Genomic DNA, 14,016 nt, shown 5'->3' on the forward strand with positions numbered 1-14,016 from the left:
CAGCAAAACAGGCCAAAGAAAGCCTATGCAAGCACTATACCGCAGCCCCAATGCTCTTTTCTGCTCCTTCTCAAACGCACAGTCATCAGGCACACACAAGTGTTTTGCTCCATACCAGTCCAGTTCCTTGTCTAACCACTGCACACACATGGTATAACCCTACCCTAAGCTGATTCCCGACTTTTGCTCTCAATACAGGAAAACGAGTATTGAGAGAGAAGCTGTGCAGGGAAGTCTTCCTCAACTTGCACTTCACTCCCAAGGGCCTTTCGGGCTCTTCTGTGGACTTCAGGTTCCATTTGATTGCCAAGGTTTATGGTCTTATTAATTAGCCATCTCCTAATGCAAGGATGCTACATGTCAGACTAAAGATCGATTTTGCAAAAGAGCTGAGAAACAGAACTAAAGCTGAGCACGAGGTGTTACATTTCCATGAGCATCCAGAATCTGACTGTGCGCTGGCAAGTTCAATGCTTCCGAAAGAAATCAGAAAATAAGGAGCCCGTCAGGTCCCCCTGCTAGCACCCAAATCTGGTGTCTAGTCAATCTGCTGGGAAATAAGGGGGACCTGACAGCTGCGATCCACAGGGCCCTGGGCTGGAACCCGGGCCTGCCCTCTACTCCGGGTTCCAGCCCAGGGCCCTGTGGATCGCAGCTGTCTATAGTGCCTCCTGTAACAGCTGCATGACAGCTACAACTCCCTGGGCTACTTCCCCATGGCCTCCTCCAAACACCTTCTTTATCCTCACCACAGGACCTTCCTCCTGGTGTCTGATAACGCTTGTACTCCTCAGTCCTCCAGCAGCTACACCCTCACCCTCTCCCTCTCAGCTCCTTGCACCTCTTGCTCCCAGCTCCTCAGACGCACACCACAAATTGAAGTGACTCCTTTTTAAACCCAGGTGCCCTGAGTAGCTCTGCCTTGATTGGCTGCAGATGTCTAATCAGCCTGTCAGGGTGCGGAAAGCCCCAGGGCAGGTGCAAGGAAGTTTTGTGCCCTAGGTGAAACTTCCACCTTGCACCCTCCCACCCAGCTAACCCTGCCCCCCACACGGCAGCTAACTCAGCCCCCCACCCGGGGAGCCCCCCAGCAGCAGCTACTCCCCCCACTGTGACAGCTAACCCCTCTCCCCCCGCCCCCCACGGCAGCTAACCCTGCCTGTGGAGACTTCCTCCCTCTCCCCCTCACCCAGGGCAGCTAACCCTGCCTGGGGAGCCCGCCCCAGCTCACCTCGGCTCCACCTCCTCCACTGAGCATGCTGGAGGTTGCTCTAAATCTCCCCCCCCCCGCCCCGCCTCCAGGCTTGCGGTGCCGACTGGAGGAGAATTAGAGCTGGGCTGTGTGCTCGGTGGAGGAGGCAGAGCGGAGGTGAGCTGGGGTGGGGAGCGGTTCCCCTGTGCGCCCCCTTCCCCCATTACTGCAGGCAGCCCTCCCCGTGCGCCCCCCACCCAGCTCACCTCGGCTCCATCTCCTCGCCTGAGGGGGCTTTTAGGCACCTCCAACCACTAGGCACCCTAGGTGGCTGCCTAGTTTGCCTAAATGGTTGCATGGGCCCTGGTGTTCACAAGCAGTGTGAAAACGTGCAATTCCCGCTCACACTGCACAGGGGCAGCACAGCTCCGGGGTTCTCTGGAATCACACAATAATGCTGGCTTTGTTCCCACAGCACCTGGAGCTTTGCACAGTGAGACATGGGGGTGCTGCAGCCCCCGCCGCAGCCCTCGGTCCCGCACCTCTGCTTCTCTGCAGGGAACTTGTTATGCCACGAGGGGGTGCAGGGAGACTGTGCAGGAGACCCAGGCCCACGCGTTGAGCACTGCAGCTCCAGTGCTGTGTTCGGGATTCATTTCTGCTCTCTGATAAAACTGCTCCAGGCTCCTCTGTCCAACTAATATTCGTCCAGGCTCCCTGGCACTGTTAGTATCTGTCCAGAGCTCTCGCCAGCCCTGCCCCAGGAGAGCTGGGCGCTCGCCCTGCTCTAGGAGAGCCAGGCAGGCCCTGAGCACTAGACAGTGACCCTAGGCCAGTGGTGCCAGAACAGTCTGTATAGTGGGGGGGGGGGCTGAGCCACCCAACCAACTGTAACCCCTGGGTGTGATGGAAACCACGTCAAGCCAGGGGCTGCTGCAGCCCCCCCAGTTCCAGCCCCTCTGCCCAGGCAGCTCCCCCAGCCTGACACACACACCCAGCCCCTGCACCCGCCCCACCCCAGGGCTCCTCAGCCCAGAGGGGAGCCCCCCGGCTGTGTGGGGCATCAGAACCCCCCGAAATTACCCTGGGACCAGCATGATCTGCCTCCGCCCTGCCCCGCTCCGCATGTATTCGGAGTGAGTCAGTTTCCCTGTCCCAACATGTGTCCTGCCCTGTGTCTCTTCTCCTCCCCAGTTCCCTCCAAACCACCCCCTTTCCCTGCACCCCGGGCTGGGTCTCTGCCAACCCCCCTTCTCCCCTCCTGCCCCCAATATCTCCCTGTCCCTGCAGGTCTATAGGGCTTGATCCCTCCCTCCCCCCTTCTCCCCTCATTTCCTGCCTCTGGGGGTCTATGGAGATGGGTCTCTCCTCTTCCATCCCCTCTCCTGCCCCCCCATATCCCTCTGGGGCTCTGTGGGGCTGGGGCTCTCTCCCTGCCCCTGTGCTCCCCCCTGCACAGCATGTCCTGGGAGTGACTCAGTTTCCCTGGAACAACATTTCACACACCCCACCCGACATGTCTCCCTCCACCCCACCCCATTTCCCCTGCTCCCCAGGCTGGGTCTCTGCCAATCCCCCTTCTCCCTTCCTGACCCCAATATCCCCTGCCCCTGCAGGTCTATGGGGGTGAGTCTCGCCCTCCCCCCTTCTCCCCCCATCCCCCCATCCCTTCCCCCAATATCTCCCTGCCCCAGGCTGTCTATGGGGCTGGGTCTCTCCCTGAAGCCCCGCCCCCAGCGCGAGGCTCACAAACAATCCCAGCCCGGCGGGTGTGATGTACACTAGGGCTGTGACGTGCGGTGACGTGTTCACTCCCAGAGGGCAACTCCTTCGCTTGAAACCAGCAGGACAGAAGGTGTCACGTGTCCATGGGCGGGGCTATGCAGATGAGCAGTGTCTGGCGGCAGGACGGGGAGCAGCGAGAGGAACCGAAGGAGCCCGGCGGAGAGAATTCTCTGCGTGTGGACAGAATCCGGTGTGGGGAGTTCGTGCTGTGGGTGCCTGCGCCGGAGTCACTTCGGGGCAGTGATTGCCACTGAGCTACATAGTGACCAAAGGCGTGTGAATGGGGTGTGGTGCCTGGCGGGGAGCAGCTCCTGGTGATAAGGTGCCCCTCACTCCCGATCCGTAGCCCCTGCTATCCCAGTCGTGACCTGCAGACTCACAGCTATATCATTGCTCCTCACTCCCGACCCGCAGCCCCTACTATACCAGTCCACACCTGTAGACTCACAGCTCTTCTGGTGCACCTCACTCCCGACCCGCAGCCCCCTGGTTTCCCCCCAGCTCTACCATTGCTCCTCACTCCCCACCCGCAGCCCCTGCTATCCCAGTCCTGACCTGCAGACCCACAGCTCTGCTGGTGCCCCTCACTCCTGACCCGCAGCCGCTGCTATCCCAGTCCTGACCTCCAGATTCACAGCTCTTCTGGTGCCCCTCACTCCCGACCCACAGCCCCTGCTATCCCAGTCGTGACCTGCAGAATCACAGCTCTGCTGGTGCCATTCGATACTCCCGACCAGCAGCCCCTGTTATCCCTTTCCTGACCTCCAGACCCACAGCTCTGCTAATGCCCCTCACTCCCGAGCCGCAGCCCCTGCTATCCCGGTCCTGACGTGCAGACTCACAGCTCTTCTGGTGCCCCTCACTCCCAACCCGCAGCCCCCTGGTTTCCCCCCAGCTCTACCATTGCTCCTCACTCCCGACCCGCAGCCCCTGCTATCCCAGTCCTGACCTGCAGACTCACAGCTCTGTTGGTGCCCCTCACTCAGGGCTGGCTCCACAACCCAGTGTGCCAAGCGCACGCGTGGGGCATTATTTTTCCGTCAGGGCGGCAGGCGGCTCCGGCGGAACTTCCACAGTCATGCCTGCGGAAGCTCCACGGGACCGTCGGACCCTCCGCAGCACGTCAGCAAGAGGTCCCCCGGAGCCGCGGGACTGGCAACTGGCAGCGCGCCCCTGCGGCATGCAGCCGTGCTTGGGGCAGCCGGATTCCTAGAGCCACCCCTGCCCTCACTCCCGACCCGCAGCCCCTGCTATCCCAGTCCTGACCTCCAGAATCACAGCTCTGCTGGAGCCCATCAATACTCCCGACCAGCAGCCCCTGTTATCCCAGTCCTGACCTCAAGACTCCGCTAATGCCCCTCACTCCCGACCCGCAGCCCCTGCTATCCCAGTACTGACCTGCAGACTCACAGCTCTACCGGTGCCCCTCACTCCCGACCCTCAGCCCCTGCTATCCCAGTCCTGACCTGCAGACTCACCGCTCTACCGGTGCCCCTCACTCCCGACCCGCAGCCCCTGCTATCCCAGTCCTGACCTGCTGTGATGGAGTAGGGGCTGTCTGTGTGGGGGTTGGGAGAGCCAGGGAGGATTTTAGGTGAGGGACAGGTATTCAGCCTGTACCATGAGCTAGGCATGGGGGAGGGGAGGTCAACACCTTTGCCCGGGGAGCTAGACAAAGCCAGGGAGCCGGCTGGAAGGGATTGGGTCAGTTTCGGTTTGGGACTTGGGGGGGAGAGTTCAGGGAATCCTATGCTGGGATCCCTGCACCCTGAACCCCAGAAGGACTCGATTGAGGGGTCCTGGTTGTGCTGTACCTGTGCTCCTGTGTCCAATAAACCTTCTGTTTTACTGGCTGGCTGAGAGTCACTGTGAGTCCCAGGAAGAGGGGTGCAGAGTCGGACTCCCCCACACTCCGTTACAACTGGTGGTAGCGGTGGGACCTACTGCACCCCATGGACGGCGCTTCCTGCAGTAAGTGACTGGGGAGCAGCAAAATGAAGGGGGACTGACGGGGACCAGGTGGGCTGAAGAGACAGACAGTTTCAGGAGGCGATTAACTCCTGGGAGTGTGTGACCAGAGAGAAGGACTCTCCGTGCTCACTTTGGCAGTGGGGCAGGAGATTTTACCCCAAGAGGCTTTTCCCCAGCTGGCGAGAAGCAGAGAAACACCCAGGCTCCCAAGGTGCTATGTAGCAACCCCCCTCCAGCACAGGGACAGGCGCACACTTGGAAGAGGGAAACTGCTCCACACGCTAGCCCGGGCAGCCGCCCATTTTCTTTGGCAAGTCAGAAAGGGCAAAGGCGAGACTGGAAGCACCTGGGGCTCATGCCCCAGCCTTTGTGATGCCCACCCCACAATTCCTTCCCGGGGTTCTAGCTGAAGGCAGAGCATTGGCCTGAGCGGCCAAGAAGAGGTTCCAGCCCTGAAGGGAGCAGGACTTTCAGCTCAAAGGTAAAGCTGCACAAGCACAACCACGAAGGGACTTGAACCCTCAATCACCTGATCCGAAGTCAGACGCCTTATCCATTAGGCCACATGGTCACACAGAAAAAGGCCCTCCAGGCACTTCTTTGGAAAAGGCGACACTGACGCAGCCGACAAAGTGGGGATTCACCCACGAAAGCTCATGCTCCAATATGTCTGTTAGTCTATAAGGTGCCACACGACTCTTTGCTGCTTTTGCAGACACTGTGTTTCTCAGGTCAGCTACTGAGGGGGGCCGAGACTCTCTGGGCACAAGAAGTCGAGTTCCCAGCGACACGTGAGACTTAATTCTCTGGAGCCAGGTGCAGGATTTTGGCAGGGAGGCTCAGGCATGGGGGACTGGGGTGCAGTGGATGGACCGGCTGTCTAGGTGCAGAGATTTAGTCTCACTGAGGAGGAGGAGGAGGAATCCTGCTGACAGGCACTGGCCAGGGCCGGTGCAACCACTAGGCGAACTAGTCGGCCGCCCAGGGTGCCAAGTGGTTGGGGGCACCAAAAAGCACACTCAGGGGAGGTGGGGGAGTGGAGGTGAGCTGGGGCAGGGGGAGGTGCAGGGGGAGCGGCTGCCCGCAGCAAGTAACGGGGGGCGGGGGTGTGTGTGCAGGTGAACCGCTCCCTGTCCCAGCTCACCTCCTGCTCCGTCTTCTCCCCTGAGCACGCCGCCCCTGCTCTGATTCTCCTCCCCTCCCAGGCTTGCCGCACTAAACAGCTGATTGGCACCACAAGCCTGGGAGGCGGGAGAAGTGGAGCGGCGCCGGCGTGCTCAGGGGAGAAGGCGGAGCGGAGGTGAGCTGGGGTGGGGAGCTGCTGCAGGGGGGGCTGCCCGGCTCTTACCCATGGCCCACGCCCCTGCACTCACTGCATGGTAAGTGGAGTGACCCAGTCCCAGCCTGGTCCACTCCCCTGGCTCCCAGCCACGCCGCCGGCGAGTGCTATGGGGCGGTTCCCCCCTCCCCCCAAGCTTGGGAGCCAGGGAGCAGAGCAGGCTGGAACCCCAGGCCTGCGTGGGGAGAAGCAGAAGGGGGCTGGCCCCAGGCCATCATGGGACCAGGGGGGCTGGCTACTTCCTGTGGGAAGGGGAGTGACCCAGCCCCAGCCTGCTCTGCTCCCCTGGCTCCCAGGCTTGTGTTGGTGTTGGCTGGATTTGTGCGGGTGTTTGTGTATATTAGCAATTGTGTGTGTGTGTGGCTGGATTCGTGCATGTGTTCGTGTATGTTTGCAATTGTGTGTGTGTGTGCTCTGCTGCCCTCTGCCGGCGTGACAACCATTTCTCCATATGTCACAGCCCCCATACCGTCGACCCCGATGGTGATTTCCCCATGTTACAAGGTCTGGCTGGCCTGACCCTTCTCCCCTCTGTGGAGTGTTGTGGGGGCTGCAGCTCACCCCCTGTGGGGCAGGAGTGCCAAGGTGCGGGGTGCTGGGCTCCAATGCACCTGGAGAGCAGCTCAGGTGAGGCAGAGCAGGGTGTGTGGTGTCCGTTCTGCATTGCCTGGTGCTGGGACATTGCACAATCCCCAGCCACGCCGCACAGCACACCCCGAGAGGGAGTGGGGGGCCAAGCAGATGATCCAGCACGATGGGATCATTCTCATTGGTAGCTGTCCAGTGGCAGTGAGTTCCACAGGCCTCGGCACATGCTGTGTGGGGCAGGAGGTCCTTGTATTTGGAGCAGTGGGAGTGAACTGTGTGCAGTTGTGTGTCTGCGCACAGTTGTGAATATTATCATGGGTGGGGGGGTGATTGTGAGTGTGGCTGGGGGTGCGATTGTTTCTCTCTTTGGGGGTTGGGCTAGCATGTCCCTCTGGGTGTGTTGTGTGTGAGTGTTCTTGGGATTGTGTGAGTCCCTTTGTGCGTGTGTGTGTGTGTGTCACTTGCTGCAGGATACAAAATCCTGCAAAGCCATTTCCTACTGGTTAGCCCAGCAACACACTGATACAAACAGTGTCACACACACACACACAGAGCGGGGCTCAGCCCCACCAGCAGGGGGCACCAGGGACACACACCTCTCCCCTGGGCCAGCTTGGACAATTTCCCATCACGACCCGGCACAGTGCTGGTGCCCCCACACGGGGGTGGGCAGTGACTGAGCAGGGCGGGCAGATGTGCTGGATCTGTAAAAGCAGCAAAGAGTCCTGTGGCTCCTTATAGACTAACAGACGTATTGGAGCATGAGCTTTCGTGGGTGAATACTTTCCCTGTTTAAGCAATTGGTCCTGATTTGGCACTCTCAGTTGGGTCCCGCCAGAATCGCTCCGTCACAACAGGGCAGTTACAGCCCTAGGCTGGGGTTTTTCCACCTCTAAGGCAAACCAAACCAGCCAGACAAAAAGGACTTTGGTCTCACCCCACTGGCTAACCACAAGTCACACAAGCAATTTCCTTAGACACTCCAGTCTCCCAGTATCACCACCAGTGCACTCGTCCTGGGGATAAATGGTTATGAAAACCAACACCCCAATAAAAGAAAAAGGTTCCCTCGATCCCAAAGGACCAAGCCCCAGACCCAGGCCAATATACACATCAGATCTTACCCACAAATTACGCTGTTGCCAATCCTTTAGAATCTAAAATCTAAAGGTTTATTTACAAAGGGAAAAAGGTAGAGAAGAGAGGTAGAATTGGTTAAATGGAATCAATTACATACAGTAATGGCAAAGTTCTTAGTTCAGGCTTGCAGCAGTGATGGAGTAAACTGCAGGTTCAATTTAAGTCTCTGGAATGCATCCCCCGCTGGGATGGGTCCTCAGTCCTTTGTGCAGAGCTTCAGTTTGTAGCAAAGTCCCTCCAGAGGTCAGAAGCAGGATTGAAGACCAGGTGGAGATGAGGCATTAGGCTTATATAGACTTTTCCAGGTGTAAGAATCCCTTTGTCTTCACTGTGGAATTTTACAGCAAAATGGAGCCTGGAGTCACATGAGCCAGCCCCTGCATACTTTGCTGAGTCACAAGGTGTGTCTGCCTTCTCTCCATGGGTCCATTGTGTAGCCGATGGCCTTTAATGGGCCATCAAACAGGCTAGGCAGAGCTAACACCAGCTTGTCTGGGAGGCTTCCCCCAGAAGCACAGCACCAACTTGAAATACTGACAGCATAGAGCCAACATTCATAACTTCAACTAAAAATGATACAGACATATAGACAGCATAATTATAATCAGCAACCCATAATCTGGTCTTAGACACCTTAGATGACCCCCTTTATCTAAGATTTGGTGCCACTGCAGGACCTTGGTTGCAACCCATGTTCTATATGGTCCCAATTTACATCAATAACGTCACACCCTCCCTGTCGGGGAACCGAACCCCGGTCTCCTGCGTGACAGGAGGGGATACTCACCACTATACTGACGAGGAAAGGGGCACAGTGAATGGCCCCAGCTCCCACAGACCAGCTATGGTCAGTGTACACCTACACCGTCGCATGGGCCCCAGCAGGCAACAACACCCCTGGCCATCTTCTGCTTCCCAAAGGCTTTGGCCGCAGCAACAGCCCTGGCCCTCCTCACCTGCCCTTGCCCAGCAGGACGCCTTTTCGGGCCTACACAGCTCCTCACACAACACCCGCCTGGGACCTTGCCCTCCCCTACCAGCTCAGCAGCACCTTTTTTCCTCTCAAAACCTCCTCTTGCCACCCTCCCCCTTCCACACTTCACACTCACCTCATCACAAACTCACCCACGGCCCCTTTGGCTTCTCAAGCGCCTCTGGAGGGACGCAGCTTCCCTGGCACGCAGATCCTTCCCTTCAACGCGCACTGGATGGACATTCGAAACACAGCCCTTTCCAGGAGGGAATGCGCTGCTTTTGGACCCTGGCGCCCAGCAAGAAGTCCTGGGACTCTTTTTCTGACCGATGGACCCCACTGACTTGCCTTTACCAAGCAGAAACTGAGGACCGGCTGATGGCTCTCTTTGCAAACGGACGCCATCAGACTGAGCCACGAGGCGTGCTGCAGGATAGCCCCTCCCCACCAAAAAGCAATGCCGTGACCCGGATTCGAACCAAGGCTTCTGTGGCCACGGCGCAGAGTACTAACCACTATACGATCACGGCCAGGTGCTGGGGGCGCAGGCCAGCACCCCACGGGAAAATGCTCAGCTCTGTGCTCTCGGGGCGGCCACCTACCTCGCCGGCGGCCACAGGTCTTTCTCAAGTCTCCCCATTACAGTCACAGGTCAAATGCTGAGCAAAGGAAAAAAGAGAAGAAGCAAATCCCATGCCTGTCCCTTTTTCTGTCTTCCTCCACCCCTGGACCAAGTCCCTCCCCGTTTGTCTGGGCCATTGTCCTCATGGCCCTGGCCAGCCTATTTCCCTTTGCCGCTCTGAAACGTGCCCCAACATGCAGGCCCCGGGTGAGGCTTTGGCTAGGGAGAGCGTGTCCTTGCGAGGTAACTGTCTCTCTGGAGGTGAAAGTCATCAGTGCGGGGTGCGAAGGGAAGTGGCCGTCGAAAGAGAATGGAAGGCATGTGGCGGGCAGGCCAGGGATTTCTTTGTCCCCCCTTCAAAAGGGGTCACCCTCCCCGTCGGGGAATCGAACCCCGGTCTCCCGCGTGACAGGCGGGGATACTCACCACTATACTAACGAGGAAAGGGGCATGATGAGTGGCCCCAGCTCCCACAGACCAGCTATTGTCAGCGTACACCTACACCGTCGCATGGGCCCCAGCAGGCAACAACACTCCTGGCCCTCTTCTGCTTCCCAAAGGCTTTGGCCGCAGCAACAGCCCTGGCCCTCCTCACCTGCCCTTGCCCAGCAGGACGCCTTTTCGGGCCTACACAGCTCCTCACACAACACCCGCCTGGGACCTTGCCCTCCCCTACCAGCTCAGCAGCACCTTTTTTCCTCTCAAAACCTCCTCTTGCCACCCTCCCACTTCCACACTTCACACTCACCTCATCACAAACTCACCCACGGCCCCTTTGGCTTCTCAAGCGCCTCTAAAGGGACGCAGCTTCCCAGGCACGCAGATCCTTCCCTTCAACGCGCACTGGATGGACATTCGAAACACAGCCCTTTCCAGGAGGGAATGCGCTGCTTTTGGACCCTGGCGCCCAGCAAGAAGTCCTGGGACTCTTTTTCTGACCGATGGACCCCACTGACTTGCCTTTACCAAGCAGAAACTGAGGATCGGCTGATGGCTCTCTTTGCAAACGGACGCCATCAGACTGAGCCACGAGGCGTGCTGCAGGATAGCCCCTCCCCACCAAAAAGCAATGCAGTGACCCGGATTTGAACCGAGGTTGCTGCGGCCACGGCGCAGAGTACTAACCACTATACGATCACAGCCAGGTGCTGGAGGCACAGGCAGCAGCCCAGTGGAAAATGCTCAGCTCTGCGCTCTCGGGGCGGCCACCTACCTCGCCGGCGGCCACAGGCCTTTCTCAAGTCTCCCCATTACAGTCACAGGTCAAATGCTGAGCAAAGGAAACAAGACAGGAAGCCAATCCCATGCCTTTCCCTTTTTCTGTCTTCCTCCACCCCTGGACCAAGTCCCTCCCCGTTTGTCTGGGCCATTGTCCTCATGGCCCTGGCCAGCCTATTTCCCTTTGCCGCTCTGAAACGTGCCCCCACGTGCAGGCCCCAGGGGAGGCTTTGGCTAGGGCGAGCGTGTCCTTGCGAGGTAACTGTCTCTCTGGAGGTGAAAGTCATCAGTGCGGGGTGCGAAGGGAAGTGGCCGTCGAAAGAGAATGCAAGGCATGTGGCGGGCAGGCCAGGGATTTCTTTGTCCCCCCTTCAAAAGAGGTCACCCTCCCCGTCGGGGAATCGAACCCCGGTCTCCTGCGTGACAGGCGGGGATACTCACCACTATACTAACGAGGAAAGGGGCATGATGAGCAGCCCCAGCTCCCACAGACCAGCTATTGTCAGCGTACACCTACACCGTCGCATGGGCCCCAGCAGGCAACAACACTCCTGGCCCTCTTCTGCTTCCCAAAGCCTTTGGCCGCAGCAACAGCCCTGGCCCTCCTCACCTGCCCTTGCCCAGCAGGACGCCTTTTCGGGCCTACACAGCTCCTCACACAACACCCGCCTGGGACCTTGCCCTCCCCTACCAGCTCAGCAGCACCTTTTTTCCTCTCAAAACCTCCTCTTGCCACCCTCCCCCTTCCACACTTCACACTCACCTCATCACAAACTCACCCACGGCCCCTTTGGCTTCTCAAGAGCCTCTGAAGGGACGCAGCTTCCCAGGCACGCAGATCCTTCCCTTCAATGCGCACTGGACGGACATTCGAAACACAGCCCTTTCCAGGAGGGAATGCGCCGCTTTTGGACCCTGGCGCCCAGCAAGAAGTCCTGGTACTCTTTTTCTGACCGATGGACCCCACTGACTTGCCTTTACCAAGCAGAAACTGAGGATCGGCTGATGGCTCTCTTTGCAAACGGACGCCATCAGACTGAGCCACGAGGCGTGCTGCAGGATAGCCCCTCCCCACCAAAAAGCAATGCCGTGACCCGGATTCGAACCGAGGTTGCTGCGGCCACGGCGCAGAGTACTAACCACTATATGATCACGGCCAGGTGCTGGGGGCGCAGGCAGCAGCCCAGCGGAAAATGCTCAGCTCTGTGCTCTCGGGGCGGCCACCTACCTCGCCGGCGGCCACAGGTCTTTCTCAAGTCTCCCCATTACAGTCACAGGTCAAATGCTGAGCAAAGGAAACAAGACAGGAAGCCACTCCCATGCCTGTCCCTTTTTCTGTCTTCCTCCACCCCTGGACCAAGTCCCTCCCCATTTGTCTGGGCCATTGTCCTCATGGCCCTGGCCAGCCTATTTCCCTTTGCCGCTCTGAAACGTGCCCACACGTGCAGGCCCCGGGGAAGGCTTTGGCTAGGGCGAGCGTGTCCTTGCGAGGTAACTGTCTCTCTGGAGGTGAAAGTCATCAGTGCGGGGTGCGAAGGGAAGTGGCCGTCGAAAGAGAATGCAAGGCATGTGGCGGGCAGGCCAGGGATTTCTTTGTCCCCCCTTCAAAAGGCGTCACCCTCCCCGTCGGGGAATCGAACCCCGGTCTCCCGCGTGACAGGCGGGGATACTCACCACTATACTAACGAGGAAAGGGGCATGATGAGTGGCCCCAGCTCCCACAGACCAGCTATTGTCAGCGTACACCTACACCGTCCATTGGGCCCCAGCAGGCAACAGCACCCCTGGCCCTCTTCTGCTTCCCAAAGGCTTTGGCCGCAGCAACAGCCCTGGCCCTCCTCACCTGCCCTTGCCCAGCAGGACGCCTTTTCGGGCCTACACAGCTCCTCACACAACACCCGCCTGGGACCTTGCCCTCCCCTACCAGCTCAGCAGCACCTTTTTTCCTCTCAAAACCTCCTCTTGCCACACTCCCCCTTCCACACTTCACACTCACCTCATCACAAACTCACCCACGGCCCCTTTGGCTTCTCAAGCGCCTCTGAAGGGACGCAGCTTCCCAGGCACGCAGATCCTTCCCTTCAACGCGCACTGGACGGACATTCGAAACACAGCCCTTTCCAGGAGGGAATGCGCTGCTTTTGGACCCTGGCGCCCAGCAAGAAGTCCTGGGACTCTTTTTCTGACCGATGGACCCCACTGACTTGCCTTTACCAAGCAGAAACTGAGGACCGGCTGATGGCTCTCTTTGCAAACGGACGCCATCAGACTGAGACACGAGGCGTGCTGCAGGATAGCCCCTCCCCACCAAAAAGCAATGCCGTAACCCGGATTCCAACCGAGGTTGCTGCGGTCACGGCACAGAGTACTAACCACTATACGATCACGGCCAGGTGCTGGACGCACAGGCAGCAGCCCAGCGGAAAATGCTCAGCTCTGCGCTCTCGGGGCGGCCACCTACCTCGCCGGTGGCCACAGGTCTTTCTCAAGTCTCCCCATTACAGTCACAGGTCAAATGCTGAGCAAAGGAAACAAGACAGGAAGCCAATCCCATGCCTGTCCCCCTCCACCCCTGGACCAAGTCCCTCCCCGTTTGTCTGGGCCATTGTCCTCATGGCCCTGGCCAGCCTATTTCCCTTTGCCGCTCTGAAACGTGCCCCCACGTGCAGGCCCCGGGGGAGGCTTTGGCTAGGGCGAGCGTGTCCTTGCGAGGTAACTGTCTCTCTGGAGGTGAAAGTCATCAGTGCGGGGTGCGAAGGGAAGTGGCCGTCGAAAGAGAATGGAAGGCATGTGGCGGGCAGGCCAGGGATTTCTTTGTCCCCCCTTCAAAAGGGGTCACCCTCCCCATCGGGGAATCGAACCCCGGTCTCCCGCGTGACAGGCGGGGATACTCACCACTATACTAACGAGGAAAGGGGCATGATGAGCAGCCCCAGCTCCCACAGACCAGCTATGGTCAGCGTACACCTACACCGTCGCATGGGCCCCAGCAGGCAACAACACCCCTGGCCCTCTTCTGCTTCCCAAAGGCTTTGGCCGCAGCAACAGCCCTGGCCCTCCTCACCTGCCCTTGCCCAGCAGGACGCCTTTTCGGGCTTACACAGCTCCTCACACAACACCCACCTGGGACCTTGCCCTCCCCTACCAGCTCAGCAGCACCTTTTTTCCTCTCAAAACCTCCTCTTGCC

At 59.0% G+C, this 14,016-nt stretch overlaps 5 non-coding genes across 5 annotated transcripts; all 5 read right to left on the minus strand.

Annotated features, from left to right (window-relative positions):
* Positions 1-5,446: 5,446 nt before the first annotated feature.
* On the minus strand, positions 5,447-5,519 carry TRNAR-UCG. Its single transcript has one exon. It is a non-coding gene; the product is annotated as a tRNA-Arg (tRNA).
* Positions 5,520-9,981: 4,462 nt separating this feature from the next.
* Positions 9,982-10,053, minus strand: TRNAD-GUC. The gene has a single exon. It is a non-coding gene; the product is annotated as a tRNA-Asp (tRNA).
* A 1,161-nt stretch (positions 10,054-11,214) lies between these two features.
* Positions 11,215-11,286, minus strand: TRNAD-GUC. The gene has a single exon. It is a non-coding gene; the product is annotated as a tRNA-Asp (tRNA).
* Positions 11,287-12,447: 1,161 nt separating this feature from the next.
* TRNAD-GUC lies at positions 12,448-12,519 on the minus strand. Its single transcript has one exon. It is a non-coding gene; the product is annotated as a tRNA-Asp (tRNA).
* A 1,149-nt stretch (positions 12,520-13,668) lies between these two features.
* On the minus strand, positions 13,669-13,740 carry TRNAD-GUC. Its single transcript has one exon. It is a non-coding gene; the product is annotated as a tRNA-Asp (tRNA).
* Positions 13,741-14,016: the final 276 nt, after the last annotated feature.

The sequence above is a fragment of the Mauremys reevesii genome, linkage group 12 (assembly GCF_016161935.1).
Source record: "Mauremys reevesii isolate NIE-2019 linkage group 12, ASM1616193v1, whole genome shotgun sequence".
Taxonomy (NCBI): Eukaryota; Metazoa; Chordata; order Testudines; family Geoemydidae; genus Mauremys; species Mauremys reevesii.